Source organism: Bombina bombina, chromosome 7 (genome assembly GCF_027579735.1).
Source record: "Bombina bombina isolate aBomBom1 chromosome 7, aBomBom1.pri, whole genome shotgun sequence".
Taxonomy (NCBI): domain Eukaryota; kingdom Metazoa; phylum Chordata; class Amphibia; order Anura; family Bombinatoridae; genus Bombina; species Bombina bombina.
The window spans coordinates 355567291-355588605 of NC_069505.1; the positions used below are offsets into that span (position 1 = coordinate 355567291).

A 21315-nucleotide genomic window follows, 5' to 3' on the forward strand; every position below is an offset into this window, starting at 1 on the left:
ACTCTCTCTTCCCGCCTACTATGATCATGCTGAAAGAGAGAGCCGGGCGCTGATTGGCTGGGCTCTCGCAGAGGCTATCAATAGACATAGCCTCTATTGAGCTGTATGTCCTGCGCGATTAAGCACCACTGGGTGGCAGTCTTTTGCAATGCTCCTCTAACACATCCATATTCTGCAAAGGAGGGGCAGCGGAACGGCTCACAGCCTCTCCTTTGCACAATATGGAATCTTGATGGAGATGGCTAATATTGGTAACTTGCCTCCCCTGCCTCCTATGACAGCACGTCACTACTGTAAGGCTGCAACGTGGTCTTCTTTACACATCTTCACAAAATTCTCTAAGTTTGATGTTTTTGCTTCGGCAGAAGCATCTTTTGGGAGAAGGGTTCTACAAGTTGTTGTGCCTGGGTCTTCGGAATGCCTCCCTTATTTCTCCCTCCCGAACATTTGTGAATTCCATAGCTTGGCGGCAGTTGTTTTTCTTTGAACCTCTGTACCCCTTGCATCTCTCTTCACTTTTTCTTATCCTTGGCTGAACTACTGGAGGGTAGTCGAAGTGGGAGAGGTATGTATAGCCTTTGCTTGGGGTGTCTTTGCCTCCTCTTCCTGGTGGCCACAGGTAATGAATATTGTCGTGGACTCTCCTTTTTTGGCACTTCGGCCTTGGGTTTACGCATGTTGGGATTGCGCTCGTCGGGTTGTTTACCTCATTTTGGGTTAGAGCACGTTCCTTTCAGTCTTTCTATAGTTTACCCATGCGTCGGTTTACACGCGTTTGCACGGTTATGCGTGCATCGGGTTTTGGTGTGCAAAATCTCCTTTCTTTCATATAGGTGGCCAGAGTCCATGACCTGTTACATATGGGATATACATTCTAACCAAAGTTTCCCAAACCCCAAAAAGCCTATAAAACCCCTCTCACCTCACTCATACCCTAGTTTTTACTTTGCCTCCGTTGGAGGTGGTTGAAGCATAACATGGTGCTTGATTTCTTCAGTGAAAGGTACTTCAGAGCATATTGAAGTCCAGTTCCCCTCAGAGTACAGTGCTTGTCAGAGGGATGTGTTTATATTGATGCAGTTTCTGTGGATGTCTGCGGCTCCTGTGGTGTTCTGTGACAAACAAGACCCAATTTATGATACAATGTTTTCGCCTAATGGAAACTCCTTCATGGGCTCTCAGTGAAACGTATCCAATAACACACTGGGGAGCCGAACTTTTGGAGCACCTATTTTATCTATGTATTTATATTGCCACAAACTATCAAGTTTTAAATAGGTTTAGCAGAGAGTAAAGTTTAACGCTGTGGAGCCTTACTTTTTACATTGTATGATTCTTGAATGTTTTAATACACCCAGTATTTTATTATCTACATCTGACATATGTGTGCTATATATCTTGATCTAATGCTAGATTTGTAAATATCTTCAGAGAGGGTTTTAACTTAAATGTGTGATTGATCTACTAGTTATGGCAATAAGGATACCAGCACTGGTTTTATATATATATATATATATATATATATATATATATATATATATATTTCATATAGGTGGCGAGAGTCCACGAGCTAGATACTGATGGGATATACATTCCTACCAGGAGGGGGCAGTTTTAAAAACTTTGGTGGTGAAGCATGATGTGCTTGATTTCTTCAGTGAAAGATGCTTCTACGCATATTGAAGCCCAGTTCCTCTCTAAGTGCAGTGTTTGTATGAGGAATTTGAAGGGAGAATATGCGTAGAAGCATCTTTCACTGAAGAAATCAAGCACATCATGCTTCACCACCAAATATGATACCATGCTTCACCATCAAACATGATACCATGTTTTCACCTATGGGAAAGCTTTTCATAAGGCTCTCTGTAAATCGGTTGTAGGGATTCATCTGCTGCCTCCCTTTATAGATCGACAATATACCCCATTACCTCTCTTGATATGTTTCAGTACTGTTTTGGCTGTCTGCTATATGTGGATGGGTGTCTTAAAGGTAAGTATGAAAATGTATCTTTTTTTTTTTAACAAAGACAGCTATGAATTAGGCACTTTTGATTTCCTTTCTGCCACCTTTGATTTCCTTTCTGGCAAAATTGAGATCCCGTGCAGTAAATCAATCATTGTTGCAGGAATCTACCGCCCACCAAGCTCCCCTGTGCATTCCATTTCGGACATAGCACAGCTCCTTAGTGAATCCATAACTCAAAACCCAAAAAGTGAAATTATGGTTTTTGGAGATTTTAACATCGATTGGCTGAATCCAAAAAATAACAGTTGTCGCTCGCTGTTTAAATCTTTGCAGTTAACGCAATTAATCTCCTCCCCAACTCGCATAAACATCAAAAGCCATAATCATACCCTGCTCGACTGGATTCTCTCCACTTCTCCCGACCGAATCCAGGAGGCAGGTGTTCTCCCTAACAATTTCAGTGACCACTGCTTTAGTGTACTGTGTGCGCAAAATAAAGGCTACTAAATCCTCTCCCAAGGTTAAAATCACCAGGTCCTTCAAAAAATTTAATCTTCAATCATTTCTAAATGACATCAAGAACCTCCCCTGGCACAGATTAAACCTAATCCCAGATCTAGACTCTGCAGTTGAATTCTTTCAGTCTGAACTCCTACACGTTTGGAATTTACATGCACCACTGCGTAAGGTGAGAGTAAAAGGAGCACACTTAAATTGGATCACAGCTGACCTCATTCAAATGTACCAATTTCGAGACTCATTGTGGTCAAAGTTCAAGCATACTGGCTGTATGAATGATCACTGTGTATATAGACAATGGCGAAATATATGTACTAAACAAACAAAATTGGCTAAGGCGCAATATTTCTGTGAAAATCTGAACAATAATATATGTAACCCTAGAAAGTTTTGGAAACTCATAAATAACCTACAAAATCCACCAATCCACCCCCAACCCTCCACTGTCAATGTGGATAACCAAAACCTGCAACTCCCCTTAGAAGTAGCAAATGCCTTTAACAATTATTTTGTAGGATGCTCCACCACCCTGATTGACAAACTAATAAATGGCACACATCCTGAAGCTACAAATGTGGATCAGGCCACACTAAAACAGCAAAGACCCAATATAGAAAAGTTCAATTTTAGACCTGTACCCTTCAATGTCATTAAGAAACACCTCGATAATCTAAAAATGAAAAACCAGTCAGGACCTGATCAAATCCCAGCAATGCTGTTGAAGCTCAGTGCGCCGGCAATTGCTAAGCCTGTCGCAACCCTAATTAATGAATCCTTGGTGTCTGGATACATACCCAAACTCTGGAAAACTGCAAGAGTAGTGCCTATTCATAAAAGTGGGGAGTTAACCTTGGTTTCTAACTATCGTCCTATATCATTGCTCCCTGTATTGTCAAAAATCTTAGAAAAATGCGTCCATACGCAATTATGCGAGTATTATCAACTTTCTAACTATCTGACCCCTGATCAATCAGGTTTTAGACCAAATCACTCCACTACAACTGCCCTCCTAAAAGTTTGCAACGACATCCAAACTGGCATGGAACAAGTAGACCTAACTGGAGCTATTTTCCTTGATTTTGCAAAGGCTTTTGACACAGTGGACCATGACCTACTACTTCTCAAACTAAAAAACTCTGGTATTGCTGATCGCCCGTTAACCTGGTTTAAATCATATGTATCGGATCGATCACAATATGTCTCTGTCTCTAACAGTGACTCCCTCCCTCTCCCAGTCACGTGTGGTGTTCCCCAAGGTTCCATTCTCGGCCCCCTACTATTCACATTATTTATAAATGATTTGCCTAATGTCTGCAAATCCTCAACTGTACAGATGTACGCAGATGACACGGTAATCTATGCAAACAAATATGATCTGCTGCAGCTTGAAGCAGTGCTCCAAGACCAGTTCACAGAAGTAGAGAAGTGGATCTCGAAAAACAAACTCTTCCTAAACACTGACAAAACGGTCACAATGATCTTTGGAACGGGACCTAAAATACAAAAATTACAAAATTCCCATCTTCGCATCAAAACAAAATCCAATTGCACGCTGACCGCAGTCCATTCTTTTAAATACTTAGGTATGTTGTTAGACCCCAATCTATCTTTTGGACTCCACATAGAAAAACTTGCCTCTAAACTTTATCCAAAACTAGGTGCCCTGTACAGAAACAAATCTTGCCTCAGCCCTACATTAAAGGAAAAGATTGTACAGCAAATGCTGATGCCTATCTTGGATTATGGGGACATAGTATATGCACCTGCTTCGCAAACTCACCTTAATAAACTAAATAACTCGTTCTGCCGCTTTGTGCTACAATGTAACTACAGGACCCACCATTGTGACATGCTAAAAGAACTAAACTGGCTGTCGCTGGAATCCAGATGCACCCTCCATCTTTCTTGCCTTGTCTTTAAGAGCCTTTCTGGGAAGCTCCCACCCTACCTGAGCAGAATGCTCTCCCCTGCTATTCCCACCTCCTATAACCTCAGATCCAATAACAGCACATTATTTAGCTTGCCTCAATACAAAAAGAAAGCAGCTTGATCCTCCATTTCCTACAGAGCGCCACAATTATGGAATGACCTCCCTCACACTTTAAAAACTTCCCCAAGCCTAAAATCCTTTAAGAGATCCCTCTCTACATATCTCAAAACAGAATGCTCCTGTCATGGTTGATTAAATATTTCGTACCTTCTCTGTTAAATGTTTGCATATATTGTGTATTATTATTATTGTTTTTGTATTTTATTGTACCCTATTGTATCAATGCAATGTTTTGTGATCCCAGGACGTACTTGAAAACGAGAGAAATCTCAATGTATCCTTCCTGGTAAAATATTTTATAAATAAATAAATAAATAATATATATATATATATATATATATATAGTATATATATTGTTTATATATATATATATATATATATATATATATATATATATATTTATATATGCCTTAAATCAGTTTTTTAGTGCTCCTTACATAGAAACTAAGCTGCCTGAACATATTTCTACAAAAAAGATGTGTGTTTCTTGTTAAAGGCTGATATGATTTCTTCAGCTCAATTATGTGGCTATTGTTTTGTTACATTCTGACAATATTTTTATGAGTATAAATGCTATCATTGTTAATAATTTCCAGTTTAATGCAGAGGGCATTTCTGCAGCAATGAAAGATTTTATGTTTACAGCCATAGAGAAGGCTATGTCTGCTATTCCGCCTTCAAAAAAATGTTAAAGGATTTTGCATTATATTCTTAAATCTAGTGAATTTGTACTGACCGCCAGCATACTGACGTATCTTCTACTGATTGGGGTTCCTCTGATTTGGAAGATCTTACATCAGAGACAGAGGTTGACAAATCTCTTTTGTTTAAAATTGAATATATTTGTCCTCTTTTTAAGAAAATATTATTTACTTTAGGGATTGAGGAGCCTAAAACTCCTGATGATAGACTTAGTAATCATTTAAAATCTGAATATATGTGTCCTCTTTTTAAGGCAGTATTATTTACTTTAGGGATTGAGGAGCCTAAAACTCCTAATGATAGACCTAGTAATCATTTAAAATTGAATATATTTGTCCTCTTTTTAAGGAAGTATTATTTACTTTAGGGATTGAGGAGCCTAAAACTCCTGATGATAGACCTAGTAATAAATTAAAATCTGCATTTAAGACTACTGTTATTATTCCTAAAGTATTTCCTATCCCAGACGCTATATCAAATCTCATTGCTAAAGAATGGTCTAAGCCTGGTACTTTTAATCCTTCTTCTAGGTTTTAAAAATTGTATCCTTTATCTATTGCTAATTTGGAACTTTTGGGAAACAGTCCCTAAAAGTTTCACTCTTGCCAAAAGTTCTACCATTTCTATAGAAGACAGCACTTCTTTTTAAACCCTTTAGATAGAAAACGTGAATCTTATCTAGACCAGTTATATCTTAGACCAGTTATATCTATCGCTGATGTTGCTGCTGCCTCTATATTTCTCTTGTTAAGTGTATTCAGTCCACGGGTCATCCATTACTTATGGGATATATTCCCTTCCCAACAGGAAGTTGCAAGAGGATCACCCAAAGCAGAGCTGCTATATAGCTCCTCCCCTCACATGTCATACCCAGTCATTCTCTTGCAACCCTCAACATAGATGGAGGTCGTGAGAGGAGTGTGGTATTTTATACTTAATTATTTCTTCAATCAAAAGTTTGTTATTTTTAAATGGCACCGGAGTGTGCTGTTTTTTTCTCAGGCAGTATTTGGAAGAAGAATCTGCCTGCGTTTTCTATGATCTTAGCAGAAGTAACTAAGATCCACTGGCTGTTCTCGCACATTCTGAGGAGTGGGGTAACTTCAGAAAGGGAATAGTGTGCGGGGTCTCCTGCAAATAAGGTATGTGCAGTAAAATATTTTTCTAAGGAATGGAATTGACTAAGAAAATACTGCGGATACCGATGTAATGTAAGTACAGCCTTAAATGCAGTGTAAGCGACTGGTATCAGGCTGATTATTGTATATGCAGTAAAGTAATTTTCTAAGGAATGGAATTTGACTAAGAAAATGCTACTAATACTGAAGTAATGTAATAAGCCTTAAAATGCAGTAGAAGGACTGGTATCAGGCTTATCAATAGAGATACATACTCTTTAAAAAAGGATGTTTAAAACGTTTGCTGGCATGTTTAATCGTTTTTGTGAGGTACATTGGTGATAAAACTTATTGGGGCATGAATTTTTCCACATGGCTGACTTATATTTCTGCATAGAAACAGTTAACTGAGGCTCCCACTGTTGTAATAATGAGTGGGAGGGGCCTATTTTAGCGCTTTTTTGCGCAGTAAAAAATTCAGTCTCAGTCTTCCTGCTTCTTCCTGCATGACCCAGGACGTCTCTAGAGAGCTCAAGGGACTTCAAAAGTCATTTTTAAGGGAGGTAATCAGTCACAGCAGACCTGTGACAGTGTGTTTGACTGTGTTAAAAAACGTTTTTTTCTCTATTGATTATCCGTTTTGGGTATTAAGGGGTTAATCATCCATTTGCAAGTGGGTGCAATGCTCTGCTAACTTAATACATTTACTGTGAAAATTTGGTTGCTATAACTGATTTGGTTCATTGTTATTTCAACTGTGACAGTTTTTTGTGCTTCTTAAAGGCGCAGTAGCGTTTTCTATATTGCTTGTGAATTTATTTTAAAGTGTTTTCCAAGCTTGCTAGTCTCATTGCTAGTCTGTTTAAACAGAAAATAGTACAGACTCAGCATACAATATTTATAAGGAATGTAACAAAGCATGCAAAAAAACAATCAAATTAGCCAAAATTGAATATGAAAAATTAATTGCCAAGGATTCTAAGTCTAACCCTAAAAGGTTCTTTAAGTACATAAATAGCAAAAAATCTAAGAAGGATAATATAGGTACATTAAAATGTGTGGAGGGTAGCATGATAAATAATGACAGGGAGAAGGCTGAGGTACTAAACCAGTTTTTTTCTTCAGTATACACAAGAGAGGAACCATTGAATGATACTTTGGAACAGAATAGAACATGCCAGTCCATACCACTAACTGGGTTTTGTTTAGAGGATATCAGGAAAAAACTAAAAAATATTAAGGTAAATAAAACTCCAGGCCCAGATGGAATACACCCAAGGGTGTTAAGGGAACTTAGCACTGTTATAGACAAACCTTTACTCTTAATTTTTCAAGACTCATTATCCTCAGGCATGGTACCCCAGGATTGGCGTAAAGCTGATGTGGTGCCACTCTTCAAAAAGGGAAGCAGGGATGATCCAGGAAGCTATAGACCAGTTAGTCTGACATCAATAGTGGGGAAGATATTTGAAGGGATTATAAGGGATTATATTGATGAGCATATTCGTGTAAACAAGATTATGAGTTCTAATCAGCATGGCTTTAGGAGAAATAGATCATGTCAAACTAATCTAATTAGATTCTACGAGGAAGTAAGTAAAAATATAGATAAAGGGGAATCAGTTGATGTGATATACTTAGATTTTGCAAAGGCATTTGATACAGTGCCACATGAGAGATTAATGCACAAAATTAAGGGACTGGGAATAGCTGAAAATGTTAGCTCATGGATAAATAACTGGATATAAGATAGGGAGCAACGAGTAGCAGTAAATGGATCATACTCAGATTGGACAAAGGTAATCAGTGGCGTCCCCCAGGGATCAGTACTGGGCCCTGTTATTTTTAATATTTTTATAAATGACTTGGAGCAAGGATTAAATAGCGACATCTCTATTTTTGCAGATGATACTAAGTTAAGTAAGGTCATTAGGTCAGAGCAGGATGAACTCTCTTTGCAAAGGGATTTGCTAAAATTAGAACTATGGGCAAGTGAATGGAAAATGAGATTTAATACGGAAAAATGTAAGGTTCTACATTTTGGAAGTAAAAATAAGCAGGCTATGTATTTTTTAAATGGGACAAGACTTAGCCAAACACAGGAGGAAAGGGATTTGGGAGTAGTAATAGATAACAAGCTAAAGATGAGTGCACAATGCAGGGCAGCGGCTTCAAAGGCTAATAAGATACTAGCATGTATTAAAAGAGGCATTGATTCAAGGGAGGAAAGCATAATTCTGTCATTATATAAAGCCCTGGTAAGACCTCACCTTGAGTTTGGAGTGCAGTTCTGGGGACCGATTGCTAAAAAAGATATTGCAGAACTAGAAAAAGTTCAGAGAAGGGCCACAAAGCTAATAAGGGGATTGGAGAAATTAACCTATGAGGAGAGGCTAGCCAAACTGGGTCTGTTCTCTTTAGAAAAAAGGCGCTTGAGAGGTGACATGATTACTTTATATAAATATATTCAAGGCCCATATACAGAGATGGCAGAAGCTCTTTTTATTCCAAGAAAATTGGTTCTGACAAGAGGTCATAATTTAAGGTTGGAGGAAAGGAGATTTAATCTCCTGCAACGGAAACGTTTTTTCACTGTAAGAGCAATAAAATTGTGGAACTCATTACCAAAGGAGGTAGTGAATGCCAATACCATAGATACATTTAAAAATAGTCTGGATAAATTTCTGTATATAAACAAAATTCATGGATATGATTGCTAGTATTAAATGGGTCACATTTTAATGGGGTTATTTAAGCTTAACTGGAGCTTTTTGTAAGTATTTTAGATTTGTATAGGTTGAACTCGATGGACTTCAGTCTTTTTTCAACCTTATCTACTATGTTACTATGTTACTATGTCTGACACAGATGAATCTGTTTGTTCACTATGTTTGAAGGCCAGTGTGGAGCCCCATAGAAATATGTGTACTAAATGTATTGATTTCACTTTAAATAATAAAGGTCAGTCTTTATCTGTAAAGGAATTATCACCAGACAACGAGGGGGAAGTTATGCCGACTAACTCTCCTCATGTGTCAGTACCTTCGCCTCCCGCTCAGGAGGCGCGTGATATTGTGGCGCCAAGTACATCAGAGACGCCCATACAAATCACTTTACAAGACATGGCTACTATTATGAATAATACCCTGACAGAAGTATTATCTAAATTGCCAGAATTAAGAGGCAAGCGCGATTGCTCTGGGATAAGGACAGAGCGCGCTGGTACTGTGAGAGCCATGTCCGATACTGCGTCACAGTTTGCAGAACATGAGGATGGAGAGCTTCATTCTGTGGGTGACGGATCTGATCCAGGGAAACCGGATTCAGAGATCTCTAATTTTAAATTTAAGCTTGAGAACCTCCGTGTATTGCTAGGGGAGGTTTTAGCGGCTTTGAATGACTGTAACACAGTTGCAATTCCAGAGAAATTATGTAGGCTGGATAGATACTATGCGGTGCCGGTGTGTACTGACGTTTTTCCTATACCTAAAAGGCTTACAGAAATTATTAGCAAGGAGTGGGATAGGCCCGGTGTGCCCTTTTCCCCACCTCCTATATTTAGAAAAATGTTTCCAATAGACGCCACTACACAGGACTTATGGCAGACTGTCCCTAAGGTGGAGGGAGCAGTTTCTACTTTAGCTAAGCGTACCACTATCCCGGTGGAGGATAGTTGTGCTTTTTCAGATCCAATGGATAAAAAATTAGAAGGTTACCTTAAGAAAATGTTTGTTCAACAAGGTTTTATCTTACAGCCCCTTGCATGCATTGCGCCTGTCACTGCTGCTGCGGCATTCTGGTTTGAGTCTCTAGAAGAGGCCATTCACACAGCTCCATTGGATGAAATTATGGACAAGCTTAAAGCACTTAAGCTAGCTAATGCATTTGTTTCTGATGCCATTGTACATTTAACTAAACTAACGGCTAAGAACTCCGGATTCGCCATCCAGGCGCGCAGAGCGCTATGGCTTAAATCCTGGTCAGCTGATGTGACTTCTAAATCTAAATTGCTTAATATTCCTTTCAAGGGGCAAACCTTATTCGGGCCCGGCTTGAAAGAAATTATCGCTGACATTACTGGAGGTAAGGGTCATACTCTTCCTCAGGACAGGGCCAAATCAAAGGCCAAACAGTCTAATTTTCGTGCCTTTCGAAACTTCAAGGCAGGAGCAGCATCAACTTCCTCCGCTCCAAAACAGGAAGGAACTGTTGCTCGTTACAGACAGGCCTGGAAAACTAACCAGTCCTGGAACAAGGGCAAGCAGGCCAGAAAACCTACTACTGCCCCTAAGACAGCATGAAGGGATGGCCCCCTATCCGGAAATGGATCTAGTAGGGGCAGACTTTCTCTCTTCGCCCAGGCGTGGGCAAGAGATGTCCAGGATCCCTGGGCGTTGGAGATCATATCTCAGGGATATCTTCTGGACTTCAAAGCTTCTCCTCCACAAGGGAGATTTCATCTTTCAAGGTTATCAGCAAACCAAATAAAGAAAGAGGCATTTCTACGCTGTGTACAAGACCTCCTAGTAATGGGGGTGATCCACCCAGTTCCGCGGACGGAACAAAGGCAAGGATTTTACTCAAATCTGTTTGTAGTTCCCAAGAAAGAGGGAACCTTCAGACCAATCTTGGACTTAAAGATCTTAAACAAATTCCTAAGAGTTCCATCATTCAAAATGGAAACTATTCGAACCATCCTACCCATGATTCAAGAGGGTCAGTACATGACCACAGTGAACTTAAAGGATGCCTACCTTCACATACCGATTCACAAAGATCATTATCGGTACCTAAGATTTGTCTTTCTAGACAGGCATTACCAGTTTGTAGCTCTTCCCTTCGGATTAGCTACGGCCCTGAGAATTTTTAAAAAGGTTCTGGGCTCACTTCTGGTGGTTCTAAGACCGCGAGGCATAGCGGTGGCTCCGTATCTAGTCGACATTCTGATACAAGCGTCAAGTTTTCAAATTGCCAAGTCTCATACAGAGATAGTTCTGGCATTTCTGAGGTCGCATGGGTGGAAGGTGAACGTGGAAAAGAGTTCTCTATTACCACTCACAAGAGTCTCCTTCTTAGGGACTCTTATAGATTCTGTAGAGATGAAAATTTACCTGACGGAGTCCAGGTTATCAAAACTTCTAAATGCTTGCCGTGTCCTTCATTCCATTCCACGCCCGTCAGTGGCTCAGTGCATGGAAGTAATTGGCTTAATGGTAGCGGCAATGGACATAGTGCCATTTGCGCGCCTGCATCTCAGACCGCTGCAATTATGCATGCTAAGTCAGTGGAATGGGGATTACTCAGATTTGTCCCCTCTACTAAATCTGGATCAAGAGACCAGAGATTCTCTTCTCTGGTGGCTTTCTCTGGTCCATCTGTCCAAGGGTATGACCTTTTGCAGGCCAGATTGGACGATTGTAACAACAGATGCCAGCCTTCTAGGTTGGGGCGCAGTCTGGAACTCCCTGAAGGCTCAGGGATCGTGTATTTAGGAGGAGAAACTCCTCCCAATAAATATTCTGGAGGTAAGAGCAATATTCAATGCTCTTCTAGCTTGGCCTCAGTTGGCAACACTGAGGTTCATCAGATTTCAGTCGGACAACATCACGACTGTGGCTTACATCAACCATCAAGGGGGAACCAGGAGTTCCCTAGCGATGTTAGAAGTCTCAAGGATAATTCGCTGGGCAGAGTCTCACTCTTGCCACCTGTCAGCGATTTACATCCCAGGCGTGGAGAACTGGGAGGCGGACTTTCTAAGTCGCCAGACTTTTCATCCGGGGGAGTGGGGACTTCATCCGGAGGTGTTCGTTCAGCTGGTTCATCGTTGGGGCAAACCAGAACTGGATCTCATGGCGTCTCGCCAGAACGCCAAGCTTCCTCGTTACGGATCCAGGTCCAGGGACCCGGGAGCGGCGCTGATAGATGCTCTAGCAGCCCCTTGGGTTTTCAACATGGCTTATGTGTTTCCACCGTTTCCGCTGCTGCCTTGACTGATTGCCAAGATCAAACAGGAGAGAGCATCGGTGATTCTGATAGCGCCTGCATGGCCACGCAGGACCTGGTATGCAGACCTAGTGGACATGTCGTCCTGTCCACCATGGTCTCTGCCTTTGAGGCAGGACCTTCTAATACAGGGTCCTTTCAGCCATCCAAATCTAATTTCTCTGAGGCTGACTGCATGGAGATTGAACGCTTGATCCTATTGATACCTTAATACAGGCACGGAAGCCTGTTACCAGAAAAATTTACCATAAGATATGGCGTAAATATTTATATTGGTGCGAATCCAAGAGTTACTCATGGAGTAAGGTTAGGATTCCTAGGATATTGTCCTTTCTACAAGAGGGTTTAGAAAAGGGCTTATCTGCTAGTTCGTTAAAGGGACAGATTTCTGCTCTGTCTATTCTTTTACACTAACGTCTGGCAGAAGTTCCAGACATCCAGGCTTTTTGTCAGGCGTTGGCTAGGATTAAGCCTGTGTTTAAGACTGTTGCTCCGCCATGGAGCTTAAACTTGGTTCTTAAAGTTCTTCAAGGTGTTCCGTTTGAACCCCTTCATTCCATTGATATAAAGCTTTTATCTTGGAAAGTTCTGTTTTTGATGGCTATTTCCTTGGCTCGAAGAGTCTCTGAGTTATCTGCCTTACATTGTGATTCTCCTTATCTGATTTTCCATTCAGACAAGGTAGTTCTGCGTACTAAACCTGGGTTTTTACCTAAGGTAGTTTCTAACAGGAATATCAATCAGGAGATTGTTGTTCCATCATTATGTCCTAATCCTTCTTCAAAGAAGGAACGACTTTTGCATAATCTGGACGTAGTCTGTGCCCTGAAGTTCTATTTACAGGCAACTAAAGATTTTCGTCAAACTTCTTCCCTGTTTGTCGTTTACTCTGGACAGAGGAGAGGTCAAAAAGCTTCGGCAACCTCTCTCTCCTTTTGGCTTCGTAGCATAATACGTTTAGCCTATGAGACTGCTGGACAGCAGCCCCCTGAAAGAATTACAGCTCATTCCACTAGAGCTGTGGCTTCCACCTGGGCCTTTAAGAATGAGGCCTCTGTTGAACAGATTTGCAAGGCTGCGACTTGGTCTTCACTTCACACCTTTTCAAAATTTTACAAATTTGACACTTTTGCTTCTTCGGAGGCTGTTTTTGGGAGAAAGGTTCTACAGGCAGTGGTTCCTTCCGTTTAAGTTCCTGCCTTGTCCCTCCCATCATCCGTGTACTTTAGCTTTGGTATTGGTATCCCATAAGTAATGGATGACCCGTGGACTGAATACACTTAACAAGAGAAAACATAATTCATGCTTACCTGATAAATTTATTTCTCTTGTAGTGTATTCAGTCCACGGCCCGCCCTGTCTTTTTTAAGGCAGATCTAAATTTTAATTAAAACTCCAGTCACCACTGCACCCTATGGTTTCTCCTTTCTTGTCTTGTTTCGGTCGAATGACTGGATATGACATGTGAGGGGAGGAGCTATATAGCAGCTCTGCTTTGGGTGATCCTCTTGCAACTTCCTGTTGGGAAGGGAATATAACCCATAAGTAATGGATGACCCGTGGACTGAATACACTACAAGAGAAATAAATTTATCAGGTAAGCATAAATTATGTTTTTGGTTGGACAGTTTAGCACAGTAGTTGTCTTTAGACCCAGAAATTTAACATTATTCTCTTACTTTAACATGCAAATCATTTTTTTTGCGATGCTATCTTTTGATGTTGTGAAACTTAACATCAAATCTTTGTCTTTAGCTATTCTTACTAGAAGAGCTTTATGGCTTAAATCATGGTATCTAAACAAGATTGATATCTCTTTCTTTTCAAGGTAAATAATCTTTTTGGTTCTCAATTGGATTTTATTATTTCCACTATCACTGGGGGAATGGAGTTTTTCTGCCCCAAGATAAGAATCTAAGGGTACATTTAAAGCTCCCAATCATTTTAGTTCCTTTCGTCAGATTAAAGAACAAACAACCACTCCTTTCCCTAAGGCCCCTCCCAAATTTGCCCCCCCCCCTCACCACACACGGACTATCTGGAGCCCCGTCACAACAGATGACACCCTCAGAATCATGAAATCCATCCACTCTGGGCGCACCCTCGGACCCATGCCCCCATCACATATTCAACAAAGCAAGCAACACCATCGCCCCTGAACTCCGCCATACTATCAACTGCTCCATCAAAACCGGCCCATTCCCGGATATCTGGAAGTATGCAGAACTGAAACCCCTGCTGAAGAAACCATTTGCAGACCCCACAGACCCGAATAACTACCGCCCCATTACTACTCCCCTTCCCGGCCAAAGTCATAGAGAAGTCCATCAACTTGCAACTTATTGACCACATTGAGGCCAACCACACCCTGGACCACTCCCAATCCGGTTTCAGAAGCAATCACAGCACCGAGACCACCCTCCTCACCGCCACAGACGACATCCACGCCATGCTCGACTGAGGAGAAACCACCACCCTCATCCTCCTAGACCTCTCACCAGCTTTCGACACTGTCGACCACAACACCCTCCGCACCCGCCTACACGATGCTGGCATTCGCAGCAAAGCCCTGGAATGAATCACCTCCTTCCTCATGGGCAGGACCCAGAAAATCAGACTCCCGCCTTTCTCCTCCAAACCAACACCAGTCAACTACGGTGTACCGCAAGGCTCTTCGCTGAGCCCCACCCTCTTCAACATCTACTTGGCCCCTCTTGCTGCCATCGTCCAACGCCACAACCTCAACATTGTCTCCTACGCCGACGACACCCAGTTAATCATCTCACTCACCCGAGATCCCACCACCGCCTAAAAGAACGTCCACAAAGGCCTGACGATAGTCGCTGCCTGGATGAAGGACAACAAGGTCAAATTGAACACAAACAAAACCGAAGTCCTCCTCCTCGGACCCAATAAGTCTGCACGGGATGACTCCTGGTGGCCCACAACCCTCGGTCACCCTCCAACCTTAACCGACCATGCACGAAATCTAGGCTTCATCCTGGACTCCTCACTCTCCATGGACCGACAAATCAATGCCATCACCTCAACATGCTTCCACATTCTCCATCTGCCATTAAAAATCTTCAAGTGGATCCCTACCGAAACCAAGAAAACAGTCAACCACACCCTTGTCAGCAGCCGGTTAGACTACAGCAACCGTAGTCTAACCATCAAACTCTAAAAGAGACTCCAACATATCCAGAACGCCTCAGCCAGACTCATCCTTGACATCCCTCTCCAATACCACATCGCCGAACACCTAAGGAACCTTCACTGGCTCCCCATCAACAAGAGAATCACCTTCAAGCTCCTTACCTATGCGTTCAAGGCCGTACACAACATCGGACCCAAATACCTCAACCACTGCATACATTTCTACACCCCCGCCAGACAACTCCGATCAGCCACTCGCATCAACAAATCCACAGCGGGTGGAAGATCCTTCTCCCACATGGCAGCAAAGATATGGAACACCCTCCCGCTGCACCCCAGACAATCCACTTCCCTTACAAAGTTCAGAAAGGACCACAAAACCTGGCTCTTTAACTGAAGGCCCCTCCCCCCTCTCCCCTTTCTCCTATCCCCTTTCCCTTAGCACCTTGAGACCCTCACGGGTGATTAGTTTGCGCTCTATAAGTACCCAATAGATAGATAGATAGATAGATAGATAGATAGATAGATAGATAGATAAGGCCTTTAGCTCTAATTGGAGACCATGTCCGAATTGGAATAAATCCAAGCCTTATAAGAAACCAAATCATGCCCCTAAATCTCCATGTTCTTCTGGTAGGGGGCAGACTAAAGCTATTTCAAAGAGTTTGGACAGACTCTGTCCAAAATCAATGGATTCAGAATATAATTTCTAAGGGTTATCGAATAGGATTCAGAATAAGACCTCCCTTGGGAAGATTATTTCTAACCCATGTACCAAAAAACCCAGTAAAAGCTCAAGCCTTTCTGAAATGTGTTTCAGATCTAGAACTCTCAGGGGTAATTGTCCCAGTTCCACAGCAGGAACAAGGATTGGGTTTTTATTCAAATCTATTCATTCTACCAAAGAAGGAAAATTATTTCAGACCAATTTTAGATCTGAAAACTTTAAATTGTTTTGTAAGAGTCCCAACTTTCAAGATGGTTACTATATGTGAACTTTCACCACCTGTATGAAAGAAAACATCATTATGCTTACCTGAAAAATTAATTTATTTCATGGTAGTGAGTCCACAAGACCCCCACCCTTGTCTTTTTTCCCTGCTCCTTTTTCCTACCTCACTTGCTTGACTGAAATATGGGGTTTTAAAGAGCTCTTGGAGTTTAGGAATCTTTGCCTCCTCCTAGTGGTAGAGAAGAGTAATTCCCAAGAGTAAGGATTGTAGACTCTAACCACCATTAATTAAATGAATTTATCAGGTAAGCATAAATTGTTTTTTTCTTAGATTGATCAGTATTTCACTTTTCTCAATGTCCTTGGTTTAAAGTGGCCTTGTTGAAACTTATCAAAGTGTATTGCAATACAAAATATGAAGACTTAAATCTAATTATTTTTTATCTTTCAGGTTTTGCAGTCCCCAGCTACTTGTACAAATCAAACTAAATCAAGTAGAAGAAGCAATCCACAATTTAGGCTGCTATGGACTCCAGAAAATGCATCCAATTAAAGCATGTTGATTTAATACCTAAACAAGTTTTTCTTATCATTTTTTAGAAATGTGTTACTGTGAGTTTTATGTGTTTTGACATATTTTTACTTGAATGTATTTGTACTTTATTTCTGTCCTGTTATGTTCTTTGTCCCCTCTTAATTAGATGTGTAACTAAGTTCTTGTTTTTAAGCTTAAAGAGACATAATAATTAAAATCAAAATATGCATGAGTGTATTTCATTTTTTAAATGTAAGCATATTTATAAATACAAAAATAAATATACTTATCTTAAAACTTGAAATGCACTCATGCATGAGTCAATATCAATTACTAAGTTCTTTCATGTTATTTTTTTATTTCTTGTATACCAATTGTTTCTTGTCAAGATAATTTAGAGATATGTTGCATATTTAATTGCATAAATATAACTAAGGACCACAATTTAAAAGAAAATTGATGAGTTTAAAAATCAATGCAGTTAAAAATCATTGACTAAAATATTTCACAAAAGTGAAACATGCTAACAAAGAACAAAATTGATACACTTCACTCAGGGAAATCTTATCAAATCACTGTGATATCTGGAAAGGGCTTATTTATGTTATTATAAATAATTTTGTATGATAAAAAAATGCAGTCATATTGATTTACGTTACATTACTGGTTGCTGATGTTTATTCTACGGTGAGATGCCTAGTATTAAAGGGATACTAAACCAACAATTTTTCTTTCATGACTCAGATAGAGCATGTCATTTTAGGCAACTTTCTAATTTACTCCTATTATCATTTTTTCTTTATTCTCTTGCTATCTTTATTTGAAAAAGCAGGAATCAAAGCTAAGGTGCTGGCTCGTAAGCTTACATTCTTGCTTTTTCAAATTAAAGATAGCAAGAGAATAAAGAGAAATTAGAACATGCAATTGTCAGCAACTTTCTATCTGAATTCTGAAAGGAAAAAATGGGTTTAATATCAGTGTGCAAGTTTGGCTTAATGTCTATAAAAACTTTCAGTTTAACTCAGGTACATTATGCTATGATATATGAAGCCTTTAATGTGAGCCATAATATTTTTATTTAACTGTGAATTTGCTTTGCGAAAAAAAGTCCAGCCATTAATAAATAATTATTTAGATGCTGTATTTGCGTTAACCCTAATTTCATAGATATTAGAAAACTAAATATCATAATATAGCCTAATATTAATAGCAAATCATAAGTTCTACTGATACCTTATTCATCAAGTATACAAAGCAGCGGCTGTTGCTTTTGAGCACTCATGTGAGTCTGCTTTCTGCAATATAAGAAGCAGTGGCCATCAAACTTTGGGCAGAGATAAAGCACCTCAAAAAAGAAGCAGTGGGCAGAAGTGGCCCTTTCACCACAAAAGGGGAGATGTGCCCCTTGCCCCCCCCCCTTTTTTGTGTGTGTTTGTTTTTTAATACATGAATAGCTCCAAATTAAAAGTTGTTTTCAATGTAACAATATTGAATAAAATATAAATATATATGCTGATGTATTATTGTATGCATAATTTTTTTCATATTCTAAAGCTTGCAACCAATGCCCTTGTGCCTTACTATACTTTTTAATTCTGTTTGCTTTACACCAGTATTTCTTTGTACAATAAACGTATCATAACTGTCTCTATTATATCATAAAGTATGTAGTCTTTTTATTTCTCATTGTAATTGCCTGATCAAATTTGAACACAAATTTAAGTTTGTAAGTTTAGGGAAACACAAAAGGAAAGAATACAATTATTAAGAGCTCCTGCCTTTTTTAAGAAATGGTGCAGCTGATTTTAAAGTAATAGAACCCTTGGAGGATATTGATGATTGACAAGTAAGAGATGGCAATTTCCTCCAAGGGATCTATTACTTTAAAAATCACCATTTCTTTCAGACTACAAGGAACTTCCAAGCCAAGAGGCCTACATAACAAATCTGCCTTCTAGTTATATGGTCATTTAAGCAGCAGTTGTTTGAAATGTTAAATTTATTTCCACAGCAAATGCAATTAGTCATTTAAATTATGGTTAGTAAAAGAACTTGTGGTAAGATATAAAAAATTCTTCCTTTTGGTTAGCCACAGTAATATGCAAATGAGATATGCATAGTCTGATATTTTTTCTATCTTACCCAGTGACTAACTCAAAGTCCACAGAAAACAGTTGATACGGACAAAACCTTTAGCCACACTAGTGTAAATGCATACAATTATAGTACCATTTTGAAATACACGCTAATAAACTATTACCTCAATGTCCATATAAAATAATTGTGACAAATAAAACCTTCAGTTGCATAAGTGAAGACACATAGTAATAGTTACATACTGAAATACATATAAAATTTAAAAACAATAAATATAAAAACAATTAACAGTCCATAGAAAGCAATTGTGACAGATAAAAACTTCAACTACACTAGTGAGGATGCATACAATTATAATCACATACTGAAATTCATAGGGATCCCCTCATTGAGAGTTTTACCATAGATTTCATCCATGATGTTGGATGAAAGTACAAGGGGCATTATTAGTTGACACAATAAGATATAATAGAGTCTTCAGTAGGAGTTATGAACTGTTGAGAAAATGTATAATCTCTCTGCCCACGGCAAAGCCAACTATCAATCAAGTTATGAACTAGAAGAAAATCACTGAGGATTCTTCTGGAATTAGATTTTAAAATTGTGGTTATTCTGTTTGATCTATCTAACCTGAGATTGAAATCTCCAGACATATATTCTCCAAAAGGTCAATATCTATCTTAATTTAGAAAAGAAGAGGGACTGATTGTTCGATGAATAAGCATTTACTAAAATAGGGCTAGATTACAAGTGAGGCTCAATAGCCTTTTACGCTTCGATTCTTACCGCGATCTCAGAGCTGTGGTTAACTGTGGTCTGACCAGGAGATTGGAGTTATTTTAGTGTATGATATTCTGTCAAGTAATCTAGAGGTCATAAAAAAGTAGTCGATTCGAGAATATGATTTATGCGGGGCAGAGTAAAAGGTATAGTCTCGCTCTTGTGGGTGAAATGATCTCCATGCATCATATAAGTTGTACTGACTTATAAGCATTCTAAATGCCTTAGACAGTGAGTGTATGGATCTGACCTGAGTGGTGAGCTTAGGTCCCCCCTATCAAGGGTAAAATCCCAAATGAGGTTAAAGTCCCCGGCTATAATCACCTCCCCTTGTTTGACTTCAGTTAAGTGTCGGAGAACCTTCCTCAGAAAGTACATTTGCCTAGTGTTGGGTGCGTAGAGATTTACTAGAGTGACTAGTTGAGTGTTGATCCTACACACTAGAATAATGAAACGTGCTTGTGGGTCTACTTCTAAGTAAATGGGTTCATACCCAACATCTTAACCAAGGAGTATAGCTACTCCTCTAAATTTACATACATAGTAACATAGTAGATAAGGTTGAAAAAAGACTGAAGTCAATCGAGTTCAACCTATACAAATCTAAAATACTTACAAAAAGCTCCAGTTAAGCTTAAATAACCCCAATAAATTGTGACCCATTTAATACTAGCAATCATATCCATGAATTTTGTTTATATACAGAAATTTATCCAGACTATTTTTAAATGTATCAATGGTATTGGCATTCACTACCTCCTTTGGTAATGAGTTCCACAATTTTATTGCTCTTACAGTGAAAAAACGTTTCCGTTGCAGGAGATTAAATCTCCTTTCCTCCAACCTTAAATTATGACCTCTTGTCAGAAACAATTTTCTTGGAATAAACAGAGCTTCTGCCATCTCTGTATATGGGCCTTGAATATATTTATATAAAGTAATCATGTCACCTCTCAAGCGCCTTTTTTCTAAAGAGAACAGACCCAGTTTGGCTAGCCTCTCCTCATAGGTTAATTTCTCCAATCCCCTTATTAGCTTTGTGGCCCTTCTCTGAACTTTTTCTAGTTCTGCAATATCTTTTTTAGCAATCGGTCCCCAGAACTGCACTCCAAACTCAAGGTGAGGTCTTACCAGGGCTTTATATAATGACAGAATGATGCTTTCCTCCCTTGAATCAATGCCTCTTTTAATACATGCTAGTATCTTATTAGCCTTTGAAGCCGCTGCCCTGCATTGTGCACTCATCTTAGACTTGAAGGAAGCTTCTATTACCACAGGATATTTAGCCTGAAGATATATTATATTACCATACCTGTTTCAACACTAATAATTTTTATATAGATGTAGCTATATTTTTTCAAAGAGAGGAAAAATTATATTCCTTCTTTTCTCATATTTATATCTCACCTACTGGGTATGGGCCCTATACCCAGC

The 21315-nt window shown here is 39.5% G+C and overlaps 1 protein-coding gene across 1 annotated transcript in view; it reads left to right on the forward strand.

Annotated features, from left to right (window-relative positions):
• NUP210 (nucleoporin 210) overlaps positions 1–18658 on the forward strand; it is a 1597588-nt gene extending 1578930 nt beyond the window's left edge. The window contains 1 exon segment of the mRNA XM_053721041.1: positions 16921–18658. The gene's annotated coding sequence lies outside the window, so the exon portion shown is untranslated.
• Positions 18659–21315: the final 2657 nt, after the last annotated feature.